The sequence below is a fragment of the Vulpes vulpes genome, chromosome 10 (genome assembly GCF_048418805.1).
Source record: "Vulpes vulpes isolate BD-2025 chromosome 10, VulVul3, whole genome shotgun sequence".
NCBI classification, from domain to species: Eukaryota; Metazoa; Chordata; class Mammalia; order Carnivora; family Canidae; genus Vulpes; species Vulpes vulpes.
Window position 1 is genome coordinate 87,976 of NC_132789.1, and position 25,181 is coordinate 113,156.

At 42.5% G+C, this 25,181-nt stretch overlaps 1 protein-coding gene and 1 pseudogene across 1 annotated transcript in view; both read right to left on the bottom strand.

Annotated features, from left to right (window-relative positions):
* Nucleotides 1-16,635, bottom strand: part of LOC112911593 (uncharacterized) — a 36,134-nt pseudogene extending 19,499 nt beyond the window's left edge.
* The window catches only part of LOC112911594 (uncharacterized), a 65,005-nt gene that overhangs the window by 19,499 nt on the left and 20,325 nt on the right, over nt 1-25,181 (bottom strand). The gene's annotated exons all lie outside the window — the stretch shown is intronic.

Here is a 25,181-nt window from a genome sequence, read left to right on the forward strand (position 1 = left end):
GCTTTGTGTTCTGTGTATGAAGCCAAGTTAAATGAGCTTGAGACCCTGAACTTGCTTCACAATTATGTGAACTGTTCTATAACTGATTAAAGCTGACACAGCCCAAGTGTGCACATTCATAGCATGCTCGTGACACCAGTGTAACAGAATAAAGAGTTACAAAACCAAACCATATTTATGGATACCTGACAGATGACAAAGGTGGCACTGCAAAGCCAGAGGTAGAAACCAATCACTGCACTGCACTATGAAAAAATAAATCTTGACTCCTATCCACCCCAAACGTAAAAATTCATTCTAGATATATTACAAATCTAAACGTGAAAGGCAAAATAACAAAGAAAAATGTCTCCATGAGCTTTGGATAAGGGAAAATCACTTAAAATTGGACCTAAAAAGCACAAGTAATAAAAAAAAGTATGAATCAGAATAAGTTAAAATTAGACATATCTGTTCATCAAAAGACATTAACAGAATGAAAAGGGAAGCAAAAAAAATTGAATAAGAGTTAATACTTTTTACTCTGAAATATTTAGAGGAGGCATGATGGTATCTGAGATATATTAAGAAATGCACCAAAAATAAGATAGGTCAATGGATGCACAGACAGAAGACAGATACTGTGATAAGTAAGTTTAGTAAAATGTTAACGTTAATTCTGGTGATGGGTACACAGAGGTTCACTAAAATCCTTTCAACTTTGCTCTCTGAAAATTTTTGTAACAGAATGTTGGAGGTAAAAAAAACACCCCAAGTAAAATCTGAATATGGATTTGGTATCAAGTTAGTTTAAAACCTTCATGGGTATGAATCACTGAATATTGTTAAAATGAAGAGTTGATTCTAACAGGATTGAGGGGGGGCATAATATTCTGCATTTCTAACAAGCTTCCAGAATATAAAAAAAATTCGTTTTAACAAATAAGAAAAAAGAAAACACAAAAGGCAACAAAAGGTCAAATAAGCATGATAAAAGGTACTCATCCTTTTTAGCTAGCAGGAAATGCTAATTAAACCCATACAGAGACACTACCATACAACCAGCAGAATGGCTCAAATTCAAAAGACTCACAATAGACCAAGATTGGGAAGTATAGAACGTTCACACACACTGCTCTTGGTGGCATGAGCAGGAAACCTAAGAGCAGGGTGTTTAATGAAACAACATACTTACAGAAAAATATAAACAAGATTGCAAGATGCATGTGTCACACGATTAACATAAATTAAAAATACATGACAGCAATAACAATATATATTGTGTGAACACATATAAGGAAAAGAAATCCATAAAAATAGTAATTTGGGGGAATGGGGAAGGAGGCTGAAATTGAGCATGGGAAATCAGAAAATATGTAAATAAAGATAGATGGGGACCTTACACAGACCAGTGATGATAAAGAGACCATGAACTGAGAGTGATTAACTTAACCCTTTGACCTAAGGATCGCCATCCCTCTCCCCACCAGAGAGACAGAGAGAGAGAGAGAGAGAGAGAGAGAGAGAGAGAGAGAGAGAGAAGTATGAAGAACAGAAGTAGGAACAAATAAGCAAGCAACTCACCTGAGACTGGGTGGGTTTTGACTGCTCCTGGGAAATAAACAACCACTCCAGAACCTGCTCTGTCCTGTGAGTGTCGCGTCTTTGCCGCAGTCCTCCAGTGAGAGGCCTCTGCTCATCAGTCCCCTGACCCAGGATGGACTCCTGACCTTGGAGCTCTCGGGCTCTGTTGCATGAACTATCTTGTTCCTGGAGAGGTGGAACCTGTGGACACAAGAGCAAATCCGCTTTAATGACCAGAATTCTTCTGGGCCCAAGCTCGGCTCATCTGCTGGTGAACACTCCCCCATGAGGCCAGGCTAGGTGTTCTGCACACTGTGTTCAGTGTCGCTGTGAGGCAAACACGAGACAAAATGCAGATGGCCACCCAACACACTAAAAACAGTCTCCCCAAAACTCTGCACAGCCACCAGGAATCCTGAAGATGCAGCAACCACCCTAAGAGCTGAACAACTTCACTAAGAACACAACACCAGACGCAAAAGAGTAACAACTCTGTTCTCAGGTGGGTGTATGCAAGCAAGAGATCTGGAATGAGCCAGAGTGAGTTAGAATTTCTTCCCTCACTATTTACATGTCCATGAACAATTCACTTAATCTCACTCAGTGAGTCTTATTTTTTGCTGTGGTGAGAACACTGAGAGTAGGGTGGCATCAGGGCAGCAGTGCAGTTTTTTAATCTTCCAAGAACTCCCAATAAATGCAGAAGAGACTGATCACCATGGTACAAGAAAAAGCCCATAGACATCAACACCAAACAAACACACATGGTCTAGGTGACAGGGTTTCCTCACAAACATCAAGATATATGCAGAGGTGACCCGAGAGCAGAGGACAGATCCCAACAGAGAAGAGTGAGCAATGAGGGAAAATTCCAATGGCCTACACACTGCAGATCCCCAAAGTCCCCATGATGTGTGCCCCCAACGGGAAAACAATCCCAAAGTCACTACCTGACCTGACAGCACTGTGGCCACCTGAGAACATGAGAATTTGAAGGAACAAAACAGTCCTTCCCAGACACACAGACTTTTGCTCTGAGGGAAAAGTGCAAAAAATAGTGCCCAAATCACTCAGCACATAAGATTAATGTAATGAGAAGGAGAGAAAGAAAGAGACAGGGAGAGAGAGGGGAGAGGGGAGGGAGAGGGAAGGAGGGGAGAAGAGAGGAGAGATCAGGATAACAAGAGGGAAAGGACACAAAGGGGGAAAGGATATCAGACAGGAGGAAGGAAGACTTCAGATCTTATTCCAGAAATTAACAACAAAATATGTCAATGTGAGAAGAACATTAGAAGACAAGGCACGCTGACCTCTAGGAAGCACAGAGCAAGAGGCAGAATGAAGGGCTTGGTGACAAGGGTTAGCATACAGGTGTGAGTTTGCTTGTATCTCCAAAAGAATGGCGGAGGGATCCCTGGGTGGCGCAGCGGTTTGGCGCCTGCCTTTCGCCCAGGGCGCGATCCTGGAGACCCGGGATCGCATCCCACGTCAGGCTCCCGGTGCATGGAGCCTGCTTCTCCCTCTGCCTGTGTCTCTGCCTCTCTCTCTCTCACTGTGTGCCTATCATAAATAAAAAAAAAAAAAAAAGAAAAAAAAAAAAGAATGGCGGAGAAGATGAGCAAGGAACAGTAAAAATAGTAATTTCTGCAGGAGGGAAAGAACAGGGCAGAAGGGATGCAAGCAAGTTAGTTTATACTTTTGAATCATGTAAATATCTTACATAATCAAAAAGAGGGAAGACAGTTCTTACAGTTGCAAATAAGTATCAACAAATATATATTTTTATCAAATTGGAAACAAAACTACAAGAGAATAATTTTTCTAACTGATCTTAACATGTGGTATCTGTGTATTCTTTGGATAAAATGAGCTACAAAGACAGACTGGACTTCCTTCAGTATCCTTGTTAGTGAAAATAAATTATAATTTTAAACCACTTTATGTACACTGTAGGAAATGACCATCATAGTACCATTATTAAGAACCAAGGTATCTGGATTTAACAGATATATTCATAATATTCCATCATAAAACAGCAGGATACACATTCCATATACATGGAACATTCTCCAGAATAGACCATTAAACAAGTCACAACAAATTCAAAAAGACCAAAGACATTCCATGCATCTTTTCTGAGCATATGCTATGAAACTAAAAGTCACAAGAAAAAATCTGGGAAAAACACAAATACATGGGAGTTAAACAACATACTACTAAACAATGAATGTGTCATCCAAGAAAGAAAATTAAAAAATAGTGGAGAAAAATGAAAATGAAAACACAACAGTCCAAAATCTCTGGGATGTTTTAAGAGGGAAGTTCACAGCAATAAAGGCCCACCCCCAAGAAGCAAGAAAAACCCCAAACAACTGATCATACATCTAAAGAAAGTAGAAAAAGAACAAACAAAACCCAAAACCAGTACAAAGAAGGAAATAATAAAGATTAGAGCTGAAATAAATTAAATAGAAACTAAAACAAAACAATAGAACGGAGCACGTGGGCGGCTCAGTCAGTCAAGTGTCTGTCTTCAGCTCAGGGAATGGACTCAGGGTCCCGGGACTGAGTCCCAAGTCAGGCTCCCTGCTTAGAAGGGAGCCTGCTTCTCCCTCTCCTCACTCCCCCCATGTTCTTTCTTACTATCTCTCTCTCAAATAAATAAACTCTTAAAAAAAGAAAAAAGAAAAAAGAAAGAACAATCAATGAAACCAGGAGCTAGTTCTTTGAAAAGCCCAACGAAATCAATAAACGTTTAGCTGGACTCAAGAGAGACAGAGGAGACTCAAATAAACAAAATCAGAAAAGAAAGAGGAGAAATAGTAACTAATACCACAGAAATACAAAGCATTGTAAGAAAATAGAATGAAAGATTATATGCCAACAAATTGGACACCTTAGATGAAATGGATAAATTCCTTGAGACACATAACCTCCCAAAACTGAATCAGGAAGAAATATAAAATTTGAACAAACGGATTACCAGTGATGACGTTGAATCAATAATCAAAAACCTCCCAACAAACAATAGTACAAACTAGAAAGCTTCACAGGTAACTTCTACCAAACATTTAAAGAAGATTTAATACCTATTCTTTTCAAACTATTCCAAAAAATAGAAGAAGGAAAACTGCCAAATTTATTCTATGAGGCCAGTGTTACCCTGATCCCAAAACCAAATAAAGACATTACAAAAAAGGGGAACTACAGGCCAGCATCTCTGATGAACATAGATGCAAAAATCCTCCCAAAATTTCAGCAAACTGAATACAACAATACTTAAAAAAAAAAAAAATCTTTCACTATGATCAAGTGAGATTTATTCCTGGGTTGCAAGGGTGGTTCAATATCCACAAATCAATCATCAATCAACATGATAGATGCAGAAAAAGCATTTCACAGGGTACAACATCCATTCATGACTTTTTTTTTTAATTTTTTATTTATTTATTATAGTCACACACAGAGAGAGAGAGAGAGAGAGAGAGAGAGAGAGAGGCAGAGACACAGGCAGAGGGAGAAGCAGGCTCCATGCACCGGGAGCGCGACGTGGGATTCGATCCCGGGTCTCCAGGATCGTGCCCTGGGCCAAAGGCAGGCGCCAAACCGCTGCGCCACCCAGGGATCCCCCATTCATGACTTTAAAAAAAAAAATCCATGAAGTAGGTCTAAAGGGAATATACCTCAACATAATAAAAGCCATCTATGAAAAACCCACAGCTAATATCATACTCAATGGTGAAAAACTGAAAGCTTTCCCCCTAAGATCACTCTCATCACTTTTATTCAACACAGTACCCAAAGTACTACCCACAGCTATCGGGCAAGAAAAAGGAATAAAAGGCACCCAGATTGGTAAGGAAGAAGTAAAATTTTCACTATCTGCAGATGACATGATACTAGATATAGAAAACCCTAAAGATTCTACCAAAAAACCTTCTAGAATTGATAAATGAATTCAATGAGGTTGCAGGATACAGAATAAATGTACAGAAATCTGTCACAGGGACTCCTGGGTGGCTCAGCAGTTGAGCATCTGCCTTCGGCTCAGGGCGTGATCCCAGAGCCCCAAGATCAAGTCCCACATGGGGCTCCCTGCATGGAGCCTGCTTTTCCCTCTGCCTATGTCTCTGACTCTCTCTCTCTCTCTCTCTCTCTCTCTCAGTCTCTCATGAATTAAAAAAAAAAAAAAAAGAAAAAGAAATCCATCACATTTCTACACACTAAAAATAAAGCAGCAGAGAGAAATTAAGAAAACAATCCCATTTACAGTTGCACCAAAAATAATACAATACCTAGGAATAAAAACAAAGAAAATGAAAGACCTGTGCGCTGTAAACTATAAAGCACTGGTGAAAGAAATCAAAGATGACACAAATGAAAAATTATTCCATGCTCATGGATTGGAAAAACAGATACTATAAAATGTCCATACTGGGTAGTATGAACAGTAAATCTGCAGATTTAATGCAATCCCAGCCAAAATACCCACAGAATTTTTCACAGACCTAGAACAAATAATCGTATAATTTGTATGGAACCATGAAAGATTCCAAATAGCCAAACCATCTGAAAAAGAAAAACAAAAACAAAAACAAAGCTGGAAGTATCATAATTCCGCACTTCAAGTTATACTACAAAGTAATCAAAACAGTATTGTACTGGCATAAAAACAGACTCAGAGATCAACAGAAAAGGATAGAGAGCCCAGAAATAAGCCCACAATTATAAGGTCAATTAATCTTTGAAAAAGAGGCAAGAATATTCAATGGGAAAAAGACAATCTCTCCAACAAATATTAGGAAAACTGTACAGCCACACACAGAAGAATGAACCTGGACCACTTTTTTACACCATACCAAAAAATAAAAATAAAATAAACTCCAAGTGATGAAAGACTCACATATGAGATCTGAAGCCATAAAAATCCTAGAAAAGAAAAGAAAAAAAAAATCCTAGAAAAGACTACAAGCAGCAATTTCTCTAAACTCAGCCATAGCAACATTTTTCTAATGTCTCTTAAAGCAAGGGAAACAAAGGCAAAAATGAACTATTGGTACTTTATCAAAATAAAAAGCTTCTGCACAGTAAAAGAACAATCACGAAAACTAAAAGACAACCTACAGAATGGGAGAAGATATTTGCAAATTACATATCCAATAAACTGATACAACTCAATACCCACAAAACAGATAATCCAATTTAAAAATGGGCAAAAGGGACACCTGAGTGGCTCAGTTGGTTAAGCATTTGCCTTTGGCTCAGGTCATGATCTTGGGGTCCTGAGATCGAGTCCCTCATCAGGCTCCATGCTCAGGGAGGAGTCTGCTTCTCCCTTTGCTCCTCTCTCTCTCAAATAAAATATTTTTTTAAAAATTGGCAGAAGACATGAATAGGCATTTTTCCAAAGAAGACATGTGGATGGCCAACAGACACTTGAAAAGATGCTCAACATTGCATCATCAGGGAATCAAAACTACAATGAGATACCACCTCACACCTATAAGAGTGGCTAAAATCAACCCAGGAAACAACAGATGTGGGCGAAGATGTGGAGAAAAGGGAGCCCTCCTGCACTGTTGGTGAGAATGCAAACTGGTGCAGCCACTCAGGCAAACAGTATGGAGGTTCCTCAAAGACTGAAAAATAGAATTATCCTATGATGCAGTAATTACATTACAAGGTATTTACCCAAAGAATACAAAAACAGTAATTTGAAAGGATACGTGCAACCCTATGTTTATACCAGCATCATCTACAATAGCCAAAGTATGGAAACAGCCCAAGTGTCCACAGACTAATGAAGAGATAATGAAGATGTGGTGTGTACACACGTATACACACACACACACACACACACACACACACACACTGGAATATTACTCAGCTATTAGAATGAAAGCTGAGTAATATTCAGAATAATAAAGAAAGAAATCTTGCCATTTGCAAAAACATGGATGGACCTTGAGAGTGTTATGCTACGCAAAATAAGCCAGTTGGAGAAAGACAAATACCATACGATCGCACTCATATTGTGGAATTTAAGAAACAAAACAAAATACACAAAACAAAAAACAGAGAAACAATCCAGGAAACACAACCTTCACCGTAGAGAACTGTGGTCAGCAAGTAGAGGAGGAGGGAGTCTGCATTAGGTCCAGGGGTGAAGTGCACAGGGACCATGGGTAGCATGGAGGGATGTGAGGAAATGCTGAGTCACTACACTGCGTGCCCCAAATTAACACAACATCACATTTTAACTACAATGGAATTAAAATTTAAAACTTCATAAAATACAAACAAGATATCTAGCACATGACAAAACAGATGTAACAGTAAGTTTTTTATCCTTATACATTGTTGTTAAGAATGTAAAATGGAGCAAGCACTTTGTTCCTCGAAATGTCAAACACAGAATTACTGTCTTACCCAGCAATTCCATTTCTAGGTCTGCCCTAAAGAATTAAAAGCACATGTCCATACAAACACACTTACACAAATGTGCATCACAGCATTTCATTATTGAAAACAATCCAAATGTCTATCAATGGATTGTTGGATAAACAAAATGTGGTATATATATATATATATATAAAGGTTATTCACCCGTAAAAAGGAATTAAATACTGATAAATACTACCACATAGATGAACTTTTGTAGTATTAGTACCTGACAATTAGCTTTTTTTGAACATAAGTGCCTGACAGCAAGCTTCTCATTGTCAAGGCATTCATTTTGAAGACATTCATCTTGGACAAACATTACTGCCAGCTAAACAGGCGAAGAACCAGGCTGCCCTTCCCAAAAAGTCCCCCTTTTGGAAAGCCCTGGGTGACCTACATAACTACTTGCTTGAGTGATCCTGGTTTTCCCTTTCTGTGCTCTAAATCCCACCATTATATTTTAAATTTACCAATGAAGAGTGAACTTGAAAAATAAAAGGCACTTCATCCTCAACCCCGATAAAGGCAGAATCCCTGGCCTGCGTGCACGCTTTCCCTCCCAATTTTGCTGTGTAGCATACCACATATCCTCCAGGACCTGTGAGGTCTTTGTTTTTCCAATGTTCCCAGATGGTTGTTACTGAGGTGCATCTTGCAATCATAGAAAGAACTGCAATTGCCACTCCAGCTACAACTTTGACTCCAGCCAGGGAAAGGTCTGGAGACCCACCACGTGGGCCCAGGTGAGTGCCCCAGGCCTTCCTAGGCACTAACATCACTAAGGAAAGGCTGAAACCAACATAAAGCAACCCTTAGAGACATCATGCTAATAGAAGCCAGGTATAGAGCGTCCCGGGTGGCTCAGCGGTTTAGTGCCGCCTTCAGCCCAGGGTGTGATCCCGGAGACCCAGGATAGAGTCCCATGTCGGGCTCCCGGCACGGAGCCTGCTTCTCCCTCTGCCTGTGTCTCTGCCTCTCTCTCTCTCTGTATCTCTCATTAATAAATAAAATCTTAAAAAAAAAAAAAGCCAGATATAAAAGGCCACATATGGTATAACCGTAGATGCCGAGAATTGGTAAATTCATAAAACACAAAGTAGATTAATGGTTGCCAGGGAAAAGAAGGAATAGGGATTGACTGTAGATGGGGACAGAGTTTCTTTTTGGACTGATGATAATGTCCTAGAATAAGAGAGTGGTGATATGTGTACAAGTCTAAATACAAAAAAAGACTGACGTGTACATTTTAAGAGTTAATTTTATGGTACATATACTATGCCACAATGAAATTTCTACAGAGTATTTAATGTCAATGATTTTTATTAAATTGGTGGCTATGCAGGAATCATCTCATCCAGGATTATATTCACGTTGCTTCAGATATTATGTGCCCCCTTGTAGCCAAGGCACTCTCATCCCAACTCACTGCCCTGCTTCCTGTCTACAGAACTGCCTTTCTTGGACAGTTCATACAAGTGGGATCATGGTATATATTGTGTCTAGTTTGGTTCACTTAGGATAATGCCTTTGAAGTTTATTCTGTTACAGCACAGGCCAATAGTTTGTCCCCGTTATTGCTGAGCATTATTCCACCTTGGCTATACATTCACCAATCAACATTTAGATTACACTCTTGGGCTACTAGGAATAATCCTGCCACATACATTCACATATAAGTCTTTTTTTTTTCTTTAATTATTTATTTATGATAGTCACAGAGAGAGAGAGAGAGAGAGGCAGAGACACAGGCAGAGGGAGAAGCAGGCTCCATGCAAGGAGCCTGATGTGGGACCTGTTTACATAAAGACTTATATGTGGGGATCCCTGGGTGGGTGGCGCAGCGGTTTGGCGCCTGCCTTTGGCCCAGGGCGCGATCCTGGAGACCCGGGATCGAATCCCACATCGGGCTCCCGGTGCATGGAGCCTGCTTCTCCCTCTGCCTGTATCTCTGCCTCTCTCTCTCTCTCTGTGACTATAATACATAAATAAAAATTTTTTAAAAAATTAAAAAAAAAAAAAAAACTGAAACTGTCCTCTGAACAGTAACCCCCATTCTACCCTCCCTCCAGTCCCTGACAACCATCACTCTATTTTCTATGAATTTGACAACTCTGAGAAACTCCTATTAGTGGAATCATGTAACATCCATCCTTTCATGACTAACTCATTGCACTAAAGATGACGTCCTCAAGGTTCATCCATGCCACGGCATGTGTCAGAATCTTTTTAAGGTTGAATCGTATTTCATGCATATCTGTATCAGCACATACAGACACACACACACACACACACACACACACACACATATTCTGTTTATCCACTCATCTTTTGGTGAACACTTGGGTTACTTCCACTAAAAAGATAGTAATTAGTAATTTTAGAAAAGTGAAAACTCTGTAATTTGAATTGAAAATACCAATATGAACCAAACTTTTTTCCTTTCCAAAGAGTCCTAGGTCTGCCTAGTGAAACAGCCTAGAAGCCATGACATTTCAGTACCAATTGTGGTCTCTGAGCATATTAATCTACTAAATGGTACCAGGGTTCCAGAAGAAAGGGTTGGTTCCAGATTTGGGACAGGAAATACTCAGATGAACCTAGAATATCCTGTTGGGCCCAAGAGCAAGGGAGCCAGGAAGCCAGCTAAGACTGACAGAGTCATTTCAAAAGAGCTCAGGACCAAGCTGCAGAGGCTCCCTCCAGCCAAAGCTGGGTCAATGTAACTCTCTAAAAGAATAAGAATAAGGACTGCAATTGATTGAAACTAATTTAACAGATTAGGATTTATAAATTTCTGGGACCCCTAGTTGGCTCAGTTGGTTAAGCGTCTGCCTTGGGCTCAGGTCATGATCCCAGAGTCCTGGGATCAAGCCCCATATTGGGCTCTCCAGAGGGAGCCTGCTTCTCCCTCTGCCTCTACCGACCCCACCCCTGCTTGTGTTCTCTTGTGCTCTCTCTCCTTCTCACTCTCAAAATAATAAAAGTTGTAAAAAGATTTATGAATTTCTTTTTTAAGATTTTATTTATTTATGCATGAGATACAGAGAGAGGCAGAGACATAGGCAGAGGCAGAAGCAGGCTCCCTATGGGGAGCCCGATGTGGAACTCGATCCCAGGACCCTGGGATCATGACCTGAGCCAAAGGCAGACTTTCAACCACTGAGCCAGCCAGGCGCCCCATGAATTTCTTAATCGTACTCAAATTAACAACAACAACAACAAAAATCAAATAAAAAACTCATTGCTGTCACCAATGGAGGTAATTGTGGCATCAACACCTTAGTGAACCCTGGCACTTAATGGTAAAGAATTAAGCATGTACCCTGCCATTCCTATAATCCACTCAGGGCTCAATCTCAAGACCCTGAGATCATGACCTGACCAGAAATTAACATTTAGCTGCTTAACTGACTGAGCCACTCAGGCACCCTACTTCAAATAATTTCCAGGGACAGTGACCAGTGCACAAGATAACAAAACTTTCAGAAAACAAGATGATATAACAACTAATGAAAGTCAACAAATAGAAAGAAACCCTCAAAGACAACGTACACTGGGATATATGGCCACTGATTATAAAGCAAACATCTTATTACATTCAAGGAGACAAAAGCAAACTTCATAATTTGGCCAGAATTAGACAAATGACCTAGTAAGTATATTTGAAAAAGGGAAAGAATTAATAGAAATGTATGGGTCGCCTTGTTGGCTTGGTCAGTTAAGTGTCCCTTAATTTTAGCTCAGGTCATGATCTCAGGATCCTGAGATAGAGCCATGCATAGGGCTCCACGGTCAACAGGGAGTCTCCTGGAGATTCTTTCCCTCTCTCCCTCTGTCCCTCCCTTGCTGTGTGCACACATGCTTGCTCTCTCTCTAGTAAATAAATAAATAAATAAATAAATAAGTAAATAAATCTTTCTTTAAAAAAAAAGTAGAAAACATATTAATCATAATATTTTTAATAGATTAGAATTAGTTCATTAAAAGACAAATTATAAGAAGTTATCCAGAAAACAGCCATTAATTTTTTTTAATGTAAAGCAATAAACAATGTGTATAACTCCCCAACCTCTGTACAGAGAAAAGAATAAAAAGGCAAGAAAGAAGAAAAAACAAAAACAAACATAATCCCAGGTCGAGTATAGCAAATAGAAAGCATATAGTAAGATGGGAGATTTAAACCCAGACATATCGGTAATTACATCAATCATAAACAAGGTGTTCCATTTAAAATAAAAGGATTGATGGGGATCCCTGGGTGGCGCAGCGGTTTGGCGCCTGCCTTTGGCCCAGGGCGCGATCCTGGAGACCTGGGATCGAATCCCACATCGGGCTCCCGGTGCATGGAGCCTGCTTCTCCCTCTGCCTGTGTCTCTGCCTCTCTCTCTCTCTCTCTCTCTCTCTGTGACTATCATAAAAAAAAAAAAATAAAATAAAATAAAATAAAAGGATTGGGACGCCTGGGAGGCTCAGCGGTTGGGCATCTGCCTTCAGCTCGGGGCGTGATCCTGGGGTCTGGGACAGAGTTTCGCGTTGGGCTTCCTGCAGGGAGCCCGCTTCTCCCTCTGCCTGTGTCTCTGCCTCTCTCTCTGTCTCTCATAAATGAATAAATAAAATCTTAAAAAATAAATAAGTAAATAAATAAATAAAAGGATTGACAAACTGATGAAAAACAAAAAACCAAACTGATGCTGTTTAAAAAAGATGCATCTAAAATATAAAGATATAAAAAGATACAAAAGATAAAAACAAAGATAAAACAAGCAAAAGGAAGCTCCAGTAGCTTTATGAGCATAAAATAAACTTTAAGGGAAAAAAGAATCCCTGGAAATAAAGAGCAACTCCACAATCATTAAAGATTCTACTCATCAGGAAAATATAATTTTAAGTTTGTTGGAGAGGATGAGCCGCCTGCTCAAAGTCAGCTACGGAGGGGTGGTTGAAATGCAAACTGGCCACCAAATGGCATCCCCTCTCCTCTCTAAACTCTTAACAGCCAAGGGCCGAGAAAGTAGGGTCTCGCTCTAGCTAGGCTCCAGGACCATCCCTGAACATCCCCCCACTGCCGGAAGCACCTGCGTACACAGGCAGCCTGTCTGCTGAAGCCTCAATATCTCTTTCCTCCGCAGCTAATCCTACAGATCCTTTGAGATGCACACTGTTCAATCTCATCCCCTGGGCTTCCTTCTGCCTCAGCTCTAACCCCGTGGCTGCCTGCCACCCTAGTCCCTTCTCTGAACCTCCTGGAAGATGTGAGAGGCTGGGGCCAGGGCTCTCTGACCTGTGTATCCTCAGTGCCAAATCAGTACCTGGAATATATAAACAAGCGTTTAGTAAAGGTTGTTAGTTTTGAACAAGTAATTAATGAATAAACATTGCCACATTCTAACTTTGAATTCCCCAAGAGGGTCAGTCTGGGGAAAGCTATGGAGAAACAGTAGGGTATGCAAAGGAGGACCAGCCACACTTTCTCAGAAACGCCTCCTTCTAAAACTCCCTTCCCTCCCCACATTCCAGCTCACATCCGTTCTGCATTCCCAATTCATTCACTGCTCTACAACTATGGTACTAGCATGGGCTGATGGTGACAGTTTTTGAAGGGGTCCATGGGAGCAGAAGTCCTGCCCACGTACTGGAGCACAACAGAGACAAATTTTGCTAATACAATCAACTCCTACTGGGGGGGGGGGGGGGGGGGGGGGGGGGGGAGGAGACAGAGTCTTTCCAAGCCCCTAGAAATGTAAGTGTATATGTAATAATATATTTAAGACAGGGTGGGAGAGGAGTGTCAATGGCAGAAAGTAGCCAAACAATAAAAGCGAGTGGAAAAAACAAAACCTGTCAACAAGTGTTCAGCATCCTCAGAGGGTCTAGGGCTTTCAAGGCCTCCATGAAATGTCCCTTCCAATGATCACCACCTGTTGCTCAGAATTCATACTCATCAATCTTCTAGTTACTAAGTATCATCTTGATACCTAAAAGGAGAAACCCAGGGACCGGGCCCCTCTGGTGCACATTCTACCCCATCCCTGAGTGGGACTATCTACATTTACACAGAAGCCCAGGCTCTCTATCATACCCCACACTCTACCCAGAGTAGATGTACTTAACCGGTCCTGCTTTTGTCATTTCCTGGGTCCAAAGAGCTGAAAAGTAACCATTTCTAGGTAAACAGGAATGACCATTAGGGCCCAGGATGCTGAAATCTGTGTCCTGAGATTCCCAACCTATATCCCAAGGCAGTAGAATACACTAGCCAGGGAAATGGGTACAGAGCCACACCACCTGGTTCCAGTCCTGACTCTACACTGACCAGTGTTGTAACCTGGCTCCTAACTACAGGCATTAAGTAATATGTATAGAAGACTTAGCACAAAACCTCACAGTAGTCAATACTGATTATAATCATTTGTTTGGAATGGTAACAAATACAAGACTGCTTAAAGGAAATAAGTCACCCTGAAAAATGTCAAATGGCTAAATGAAAAGAATAAGCTGGTTCTCAGAAGAAGATTCTACTTCCAAACAGCCCCCAGTTCTAGCTAGTTCCTCCATTTCTATTGCCCTAGATAAAAACCTCCACCATCTCTGATCTGCACAACTGCAGTGAGCTAACTGGCCAGCCCTCTTCTGCCACACTCCATCTATTCTTGTCCATCTATAACCCATTGTTTACCTAGCCAGAAGGATCTCTGGAAAACCTACGTACACTGTGCTGCCTCCTCTTTTAACAAACAGCTTCTCAGCTTCATCTGGCCTCCAGCCACCTCTGTTTGTTCCCCACCCTGCCCCGTCTGTCTGCCCCCCCCCCCCCCACGTCCACAACCCCAGCCACACAAGCCTTCCTTCCATTATTATAAAAGCATCAACCTCATGATCCTGGCAATGGCTGTTCCCACCCTGCTCCTCCCAGGGGCAGCATGCTCTTGGAACTTAGGCCTTGACTTAGTGGGGCCTTCTCTAATCACCCAATCTTTGACATTACCAGTTTTAATTCTAAGTGTAACTCAACTCTGATATTTCCTTTTTTGCCTGAGTGGTTTCTTCATCATTCTCTGTCATCTGCCCCCCTCCAGTAGAATGAGAACTCTCCAAGAGCACAGATTCTGTCAGTCTTGTTCAGCAGTACATGTCCAGGACCCAGAAGGGGGCCTGGTACCTTGTGGGTGTGCTGTTCTCATTACTGCACTTCTGCTAATGCACATACACATTCACTCTGTCCTGGAAATACTACCGGCAACACCCACCACTACCATCACCACTGAATCCAAACTGAACTTTTATGACTAATGTTACCTGATGTCTGTGGGACATTGGACATGGCAATCCGTTTTGAAGTTTCTTTTCCCTTAACTCTGAAGTACAAGTTCTCTCCTTTCCTCTCATCTCTATGGGCTCTGGGTCAGTATCTCCAGCTTCTCCTCTTCTTCTTCTTTTTAAAGATTGTATTTATTTATTCATAAGAAACACAAAGAAAGAGGCAGAGACACAGACAGAGGGAGAAGAAGGTTCCCTACAGAGAGCCTGATGTGGGACTCAATCCCAGGACTCCGGGATCACGCCCTGAGCCAAAGACAGACGCCCAACCACTGAGCTACCCGGGTGCCCCTCCAGTCCCTATTCTGCTGCCTCCTGTCAATTCCCTGAGCACCATCCTCAATGCTCCTCTCATGCTACACTCTCTCCTTGAGCTAATCTGGCCATACCTCACCAGTACACCTGTCCAGATCTTCTTCCTTAGACACTTGCATAATCATTTGCCCACCAAAAAGAAGTAGGTACAGTCCACACGCAACAGAAATCTCCACCCACGCTCCACCCCTACCCCAGGCCCACAGAGCAGAATCCCAGAGGTCATCCCTGGCTCGGCCTCCTTCAGATCCTTCACAAGCCACAAGCACACAACCAGTTACCAAATCCAGTTGCTCTGCCCCCTATCCTTTTTCAAACTAACGTTTTCTACATACTGAACTGACGCTCGGCGTCCTGGAAGAGGGGTTCCGCACGAACCCCGCTCCGGAGGAGGACCGGAGCTCAGGGAGGGCTCTCCCGAAAGGACAGGAGCCCCTACTCACCCAGATGGCGGAGGTCCGCACCCTGGTGGCCATCCCCGCGCTCAGTGCTGGGCGCCAGCGGGCCCCGGCTGCCGGAGGAGAAAGACAGTGAAGGCGGAATCTCCGCGCCGCCCCCGCCGCCCCCACACCCGGAAGGTCTCAGGGGCCTACACCTCCGCGTCCCTCCGCTCCCGCCCTCCCGCCGTCTCTCATGGAGCCTCTGTCTCTCCGCCCCCTACGCCCTCCCGGCTCCCAACACCGGACGCTGAGGCCACACCGGTCTTCACCGTCTCGCCGCCCTGAAGCGGAAGAGATTGGGTGCGTCGGACTCCACGAACCCCTCAGCCGGCAGCCAGGGGACTCGGAGACTGGCGGCCTCCACCTCCCGGATATGCAGTCACATCGGCTACGAACTCCCTTTCGATTCTGCGACGTCTGCTCCTGATGCTTCGGCTCAAGAGGCAGGCGTAGTCGGCCCCCTTCGGTTCGGGTCACCACGATGGGAAAGTGACAAACACCTCCAGGCACGGTTTTCTAGGCCGGGCCCAGCCAATGGCGGCCGCCAGGGACGCACAGGAAGCGCGTCAGTGCGGTGCGCCCCAGGGGGGAGCAAACTACAACTCCCAGAAGGCCCCGCAGCACTCCTCCGACGGCGCGGGGCGCGGGGCAGACGCCCGGGAGGAGCTCAGTTCCCGCGGGCCTACCCTGGGCGCCCGCGCTAGGGGCTTGAAGGACCGCGGACGACGGCGGCGGTGGAGGCGACGGCGCAGAGAGGGGCGTGCTGTCGGCTGCGGGGACAGCGTGCCGGCTGCTCTCCTTTTCTTTTTTTTCTTTTTTTATTTTTTTAATTTTTTTTTATTATTATTAATTTATGATAGTCATACAGAGAGAGAGAGAGGCAGAGACACAGGCAGAGGGAGAAGCAGGCTCCATGCACCGGGAGCCCGACGTGGGATTCGATCCCGGGTCTCCAGGATCGTGCCCTGGGCCAAAGGCAGGCGCCAAACCGCTGAGCCACCCAGGGATCCCATGCTCTCCTTTTCTGAAATGGTCAGAGCCCAAGCTCACGTGGTAACAGCTCAGAAACTCATGAGGACGTGCTAACATAAGTGACACCTTAACGAGTATTAAAAAATAACGAGTGAGGGACGCCTTGAACGTCTGCCTTCCGCTCAGGCACTGATCCGGAGTCCTGGAGTTCCTCCGGGGAGCCTCTCTTCCCCTGCCAGCGTCTCTGGCTCTGTCTCCGTGCCTCTCATAATACAGTCTTTCAAAATAATAAATAACGAGTGAACACTGGCTTGTTTTACATTTTTCCCGGGTGAAAATCTTTTAATTTCTGGCTTAATAGAAAACAGCTGGAGGGGCACCTGGGCGGCTCAGTGGTTGAGGGTCTGCCTTTGGCTCAGGTCGTGATCCAGGTCTGGGATTGAGCCCCAGCGGGGAGCCTGCTTCTCCCTCTGCCTGTGTCTCTGCCTCTCTATGTCTCTCATGGATAAATCTTAAAAAAAGAAAAGAAAAACAGCTAGATTCTTGTTTGCTCCTGTGTTCAGTCTGTTGCATGTGCTGTTTCTGTGGAAGTGTTTAGAGGAGATCCAGCCTCACACAAGTATGTAGTTGGGAAAGAACGGGATATTTTCATATGCTTATAGGACAATCATGGATGTCTGTGACCAGCACGAGCTAAATGGGATTCTATCATATGGTCTGAAATGAACGTCTGCTCTATCAGGATCTGTCTTGAGCTTTGAGTGGACAGTTGTGTTGTACTGGAAGCTGGCAGACACAAGTTTCACAGAAATTCACAGTGGCAGGTGCAAGTTTTCCAAAATTCTCCTACTCCTTTAAAAACTCATTTTGGGAGCGCCTGGGTGGCTCAGTCCTGTGGGCTTCTGATCTCAACTCAGGTTTTCATCTCAGGGTGGTGAGTTCAGGCCCTTGACTCCACACCAGGAATGGAGCCTAGAAAACTAATTTAATGTTGGCAATAAATAAATACTGTCATTTGCTGTCCTTGAAGTGACATCTCACTTGATTTTTGAGAAAATGCCTGCCATGCCCATTAGAGTGCCTTGTCTTCAGTCCATTTTTTAGCAAAGTTAAGCTGCCAAATAAAATAATCACAGAAGTGCTTTTTCTAGAGATAACTATGGACTTCAGTAAGCAGCACAGAACACTGTTGCACAGAACTATTACAAAGTATGGACTCAAGTTGATTTTTAAAAAAAATTTTTTTTATGGTCACAGAGAGAGAGAGAGAGAGAGAGAGAGAGAGAGAGGCAGAGACACAGGCAGAGGGAGAAGCAGGCTCCATGCACCGGGAGCCCGACGTGGGATTCGATCCCGGGTCTTCAGGATCTTGCCCTGGGCCAAAGGCAGGCGCCAGACCGCTGCGCCACCCAGGGATCCCCTCAAGTTGATTTTTAAAAAGATTTATTTATTCATGAGAGATACAGAGAGAGAGGCAAAGACACAGGCAGAGAGAGAAGCAGGCTCCTCACAGGGAGCCCGACATGGGACTCGATTCCAGGATCCTGGGATCACACCCTGAGCCGAAGGCAGATGCTCAACTGCTGAGCCAGGCGTCCCTAAAGTTGATTTAATAAAATACTTTCTGCTGCTCTACTAAGGACATCATAAGGTGAAATAAATCCTTAATACTAAATGTGGAAAGGAAGGCTCTACAAGTTTTACACTGAGATGTAGAGTTGGCATCCTTTGCCCACTGATTTGTTAAATAATTCCTGTTATATACTAGTTTCTTATGTTCTATTAATTCTCTGTGTTCCTGTAACAAGTTACCACAAACTTGGTGGCTTAAAACAATACAAATTTATCTTACAGTTCTGTAGGTCAAAAGTTCCACATGTCTTACTGGGCTAAATCAAAGTGTTGGCAGGGATCCATTTATTTCCAAGGAACCCTTTCCAGGGAAAAGATCCTTTCCCTTGCCTTTTCCAGATTTTAGATGCCATGTACATTTCTTGAATCATGGTCCATTTCCTCCACATTCAAAACCAGCACAGAGTTGAGTCCTGGTCACATCACTCTGGCCTCCTCCTCTGTCTCCCTCTTCCACTTTTAAGGATGTATGGATTCCATTTGGCACATCTGGATAATGGAGGATTAGCAAATGTCATTCTCCTTTGCCATATCACATATTCAGAAATTCTAGGATCAGGATGTGGGCATTTTTTAGGAGCCATTATTTTGCCTACCATGAATATGTGAGTCTGTCTCTAGTCTTTATATTTTGTTCCACTGACATCTGCCTACAGTGAGTGTCTGTGAACTTTTTCTGTAAAGTCCAGTGTGCTAGGGCAGCCATGATAAAGTACCACAGACTGGGTAGCTTACACAACCAAAGTTTATTTTCTCACCATTCTGGAAGCTAGAGTCAGAGATCAAGTGGTTGACACAGTTGGTTCTTCTAATGCCTCTCCTTGGCTTGTAGATGGTCATCTCCATGTCCCCGCGTGGTTCCATCTCTGTGTCTCTGTGTCCTAATCTCCTTTTATAAGGATACCAGTCAAATTGGATTAGGACCCACCCTAATATTATTTTAACTTAAAATGTTTACATTTTAAAGACCCAGACAGCCAACATTCTGAGTTACTGGGGATTAGGAATTCAACATAGGAATTTTGGGGGGAGACAATTCATCCTGTAAGTTAGTAAATGTTTTCGGTTTTGTTCACCACAATTACTGAGTCTTGCCATTGTAGCACAAAAACAGCCAGATAATACATGGATGAACATGGCTGGATGAACATGGCTGTGTTCCAGTAAAACTTTAATTATAAAAGTAGACAGAAGGCCAGATTTGGCCTATTTCCATTGTTTGCTGACTCCTGGTCAACACTATGCCAGTGCACCAGTCTTATTGTATCATTATAGTAAACCTTGCTAAATAGTAGGTCAAAACCTTTTGTAATTGTTGTTCTTTAAAATCGTCTGTTATTGGGATCCCTGGGTGGCGCAGCGGTTTGGCGCCTGCCTTTGGCCCAGGGCGCGATCCGGGAGACCCTGGATCGAATCCCACGTCAGGCTCCCGGTGCATGGAGCCTGCTTCTCCCTCTGCCTGTGTCTCTGCCTCTCTCTCTCTCTCTCTCTGTAACTATCATAAATAAATAAAAAAACTTTAAAAAAAATCATCTGTTATTTTTATTCCTATGGTCTTGCATGTACATTTTAGGCTTCGATTACCAAGTTCCACATAAAATCCCTTATAACAATATATTAGGGTGTTATTTCCATGTGGCACACACAGTTGCTTCACTATCTAATGACTATCCTTTCCCCTTCCTCTTTGCTAGAACTATGTATCTTTATGTGTTGGTTGGCCATAAGTTTATGGCATTTCCCTTTCTAGACTCAGTGAATGAATGTTGATTTCTTCATTCAACAAATATTTATTGAATATCTACTATGATCTAGCCACAGTATTAGGCACAGAGGATCCATCAGTAATTAAAACTAGGATCCCTGGAGGGACACCTGGGTGGCAGGGTAGGTTGAGCAGCTGATTCTTGATTTCTGCTCAGGTCATGATCTCAGGGTACTAGATATCATGCCCTGCATCAGGCTCCGTGCTCAGCCTGGAATCTGCTTAAGATTCTCCCTCTCCCTCAGCCCCTCCACTACTACTCTCTCTAAAATAAATAAATCTTTTAAAATATATATTTTATTTATCTGACAGAGAGATAGTGAGAGAGCATAAGCAGGAGGAGCAGGTAGAGGGAGAGCAAAAAGCAGGCTTCCCACCAAGCAGGGAGCCTGATGCGGGGCTCAATCCCAGGACCTAAGATCAAGACCTGAGCTGAAGCCAGACACTCAACCCATTAAACCACCCAGGTGCCCCTAAATAAATAAATCCTAAAACACACACACAAAACAAAACAAAACAAAAAAACCCCACCTAGGATCCTTGGGGGCATCTGGGTGGCTCAAGTGGCTAAGACTCTAACTCTTGATTTCAGCTCAGGTCATGATCTCAGGATGGTAATATCTAGCCCTGTGTTGGGCTACACAGGGAATTTGCTTGATTCTCTCTCTTTGAAATAAATATTTCCCAAAAAACACTAGGATACTTTGTGAAGCATTTTATTTGGCAAGGGAAGACAAAGGATTGGTTGGCTGATAGATGGGTAATGAATAGGGACACCTGGGTGGCTTAGCAATTAAGCACCTGCCTTCTGCTAGGGCATGATCCTGGAGTCCCGGGATCAAGTCCCACATCGGGATCCCTGCATGTAGCCTGCTTCTTCCTCTGCCTATGTCTCTGCTTCTCTTCTATGTCTCATGAATAAATAAAATCTTAAAAAAAAAAAGATGGGTAATGAATAATATTGAAAATATGGGAATAAAGAGGATTAGCAATGTCAGTGGGGTGGCTGCAATTTTAAATAAAGCAATGTCTTGGGATCCCTGGGTGGCGCAGCGGTTTGGCGCCTGCCTTTGGCCCAGGGCGCGATCCTGGAGACCCGGGATCGAATCCCACATCGGGCTCCCGGTGCATGGAGCCTGCTTCTCCCTCTGCCTGTGTCTCTGCCTCTCTCTCTCTGTGTGACTATCATAAATAAATAAAAATTTTAAAAAAAAAATATGTCTGTCCTAAGGCCAGACGACCCTGTTTAAAAAAAAAAAAAAAATAAAGCAATGTCTTAGTCTCTTAGGTCACCTGTAACAAAGTACCACAGAGTGTGGGCTTCAACAACAGTAATTTCTCTAACAGTTCTGAGGCTAGAGGTCCAAAATCAAGTTGGTTGGTAGGACTGGTTCCTTCTGAGGGCTGTGAGGGAAGGATCTGTTACAGGCCCCTGTCCTGACTTGTAGACCCCACCATTTACCCCTGTCTTCCCACATCATCTTCCCTCTATGGGCATCTCAGTATCCATATGTCGTCTCTGCCCTCCATTTTTTAATATAATACCACCGGATGGTAGCTTGCACTAATGACTTAACATGATTACCTCTATGAAGATCCTTTCTCCAAGTAAGACCACATTCTGGCAATGGGGGATGGCTTCAACACAAAAATTCTGGGAGCACAAAATTCTATCCATAACAGGTAGGGAAGAACTTGTTTGTAAGGTAATACACCCTAAATCTATTTTTCCACAGGACTGTGTGAATAAGAGAACTTTGTCATTAAAACATCTAAAGCTGAATTTCTAATGTGTAGAGCAAAAGCAGTTGGCTTTTCCAACTCCCTGAAGCCACAAATCTATGGACCCTCTAAACCCTTGCCCATATACCTCCAAAAGTGATCTCATTGCTGGGATATCTTGCCAACCTCAACCAACACATATTTATACATATCCTTTCTTTCAACCAATTCCTGTATAGTTGCTGAGATGCTGGGCACATAGTCAGCTTGCAATTTATTTAAGGCAAAGTTAACAAAATAAAAAACTTCCACCTTCTTGCCAAGTAACAGGAAAGGCAATTCCACAGATTAATCAGCATGTGCTTAATTCATGGATGAGTATTAAGAAAATAGTTTCTGGGGCACCTGAGTGGCTTAGTCAGTTAAGTGAGTTTCAGCTCAGGTCATGGTCTTGGGAGTCGTAGGATCGAGCCCTGTGTCAGGCTCCAAGATCAGTAGGGAGTCTGCTTGAGATTCTCTCTCTTTCCCTCTCCCTCCCCTCTGCTCCTGACCCCACACACTCTCTCTCAATGAATAAAAGCTTAAAAAAGAAGAAATAAACTACTTTTTGAATCCCTATGAGCTTCTAACAGTGGTAACTGAGGATACTGGAGTCTTTCTTACAATTCCTGTGATTCCCTTTACCCTTAGGATAGCACCAGAGTCCTTAGCCACATATGGAGGTAGCAAGAAGTAGTGGAAACACTGAATGTGCAGGAGCCCAAGTGATCTGGGTTTGAATCTTGGCTCCTCCACTTCTTACTGTGTGACTTGGGGCAAGTCACTGTGAATTAAAAGTGGAAGTAATACACAAGAACAGCATCAATGCAAAAACTAAGTAAGATGGTGCATATAACTTACATGTCACTACTTGTTTTCACAGGAATTTATTTTCTTACCTTTGGATCCTCAGTTACACATAGTACCTGTATCACTTTAAGATAGGACACAGGGCAGCCCCGGTGGCACAGCGGTTTAGTGCCACCTGCAGCCCAAGGCATGATCCTGGAGACCCTGGATCGAGTCCCACGTCAGGCTCTCTGTATGATGCCTGCTTCTCCCTCTGCCTGTGTCTCTGCCTCTCTCTCTGTCTCTATGAATAAATAAATAAAATCTTAAAAAAAATAAGATAGGACACAATGATGACATAGTGGCAGAGAGAGGACATTCTTCAAGGGAAGTCTGAGTGAATTTGGTACTGTGTATTTATTTGTTATATTGGACTGCTTAATTTTTAATATCCTCTAAAAAGTCCCAGACATTACCTTGCTTGAGATATGCCATACACTTGCTGGTTATTTTTCATATGAAGCTTCACTAACTATGTAAATTGGGGCAAATTAACTAAAATTTCCAAACTCTAGTTCCCTTAACCATAGGGGTAATATGTTCTTCATAGGGTTATAGGTGGAAATAATCTATTTTATTAAAGGGCTTAGCAGATTGGCTACCTTGTATTAAGCTGTCTACAAAGATGAATTATAAAACCAGCAAATACTAGTATTGTTATTAGCTTTCACTTGGAGCTGCAGATTCTCTGGTTTCCCAGAAATCCCTGGTTTTCTGAATACTTTCAATAAATCAACTTTATTGAGGTAAAACCTACAACAATCTGGATCTACTTCAAATGTACAGTCTGATGAGCTGAACAGACAAGTACAGTCATGGAACCACCACCAATCAAGACAGAGATCATTGTCAGGGTTCTCTGCAGTCTCATCTCCTGTCAGTTACTCTCTGACCCACCAGCAACCACTGATTAATCTGCTGTCAAATTCCCTTATCAAAGTTTTAGTAGCTTATTTATATATGAAAACTCAGGATAGAAAATACTCCCTTACTGAAGGACTGTTTTCCTAATCCTAAAAATAATGTATATTTGTTGAGGAGACTTTGGAAAAACTAGAAAAGTATAAAAAAGGAGAAAAGAAGAAAAGAAAGTAGGTTAACTCGTTAATCTTTTGACAAATTTCTGTAAGAGTTTTGAGTAACATTCATTTCAGTTATTTACAATTCATTTATTTTTATATATTTGAATTTACTCTATATTAACAATCATTTATCATGTTTTCAACACACGAGAGCATCAACATTTTCCTTGTTAACAAACTTTGTTTGCATAATCTTAATGTCTGCATAATATTCCATGACACAGATACACTATAAATAACCATTTTGCTATTATACACTCTATACTGCAAATTCTGCACCCTTATGTTTTAGTAATCATCCATAGACATTTCTCTCTTCCTACATTCCTTAGTGTGTTCATATTAGTAATGTTAGTAGTAGCTAACACATGTACTACTTGTGTGCCAGGCACTGTTTTAAATACTTTATACACATTATCTCAACTTAGTCCACAGAACATCCCTCTGAGGTAGATACTAGAAGTACCTCCATTGTACAGTTGAGGAAATTTGAGCCATAGGTTATCAGGAATTCTAAGAGGCCCAGGTAAGGGGCTACTCTTCCGCACCCATAAAGAAACACTGCTTATCATGAAAACTCCTTCTGATAGGAGAATATCACACATGGGATTGGTATACATGCACCATGGAGAGCAATAGTAACTGAGAGACCAGTGATCTAGTTCTGGGTCTGACTTGACTCAAAATGTGAGACCTGCACCAACTCCCCTTATCTCAACTGTATGAGGAAGAATACAAGTTAAATGGTCTCATGTTCCCTGTGGCTCCCAAGTCTCATGACACTAGCAATCACTTCTAGATTCTTTCTGGGACATACCAAGATCTTTGTCCTTTTGGGTCTAAAAATATTTACCATTAACCCATCAATCATTAAGCACCTACCATATATCTTGTCTGTTAGCAAATGGCAAACAAGTTAGTCCCTACAAGCAGGGGATCCATTTACAGAATGAAACAGAGAATTAAAACAGATTCTCTTTCTAAATCTTTTAGGGTCATGAACTTACCATAGAATCTGAGGATTAGGCTCCTCAACCTAGA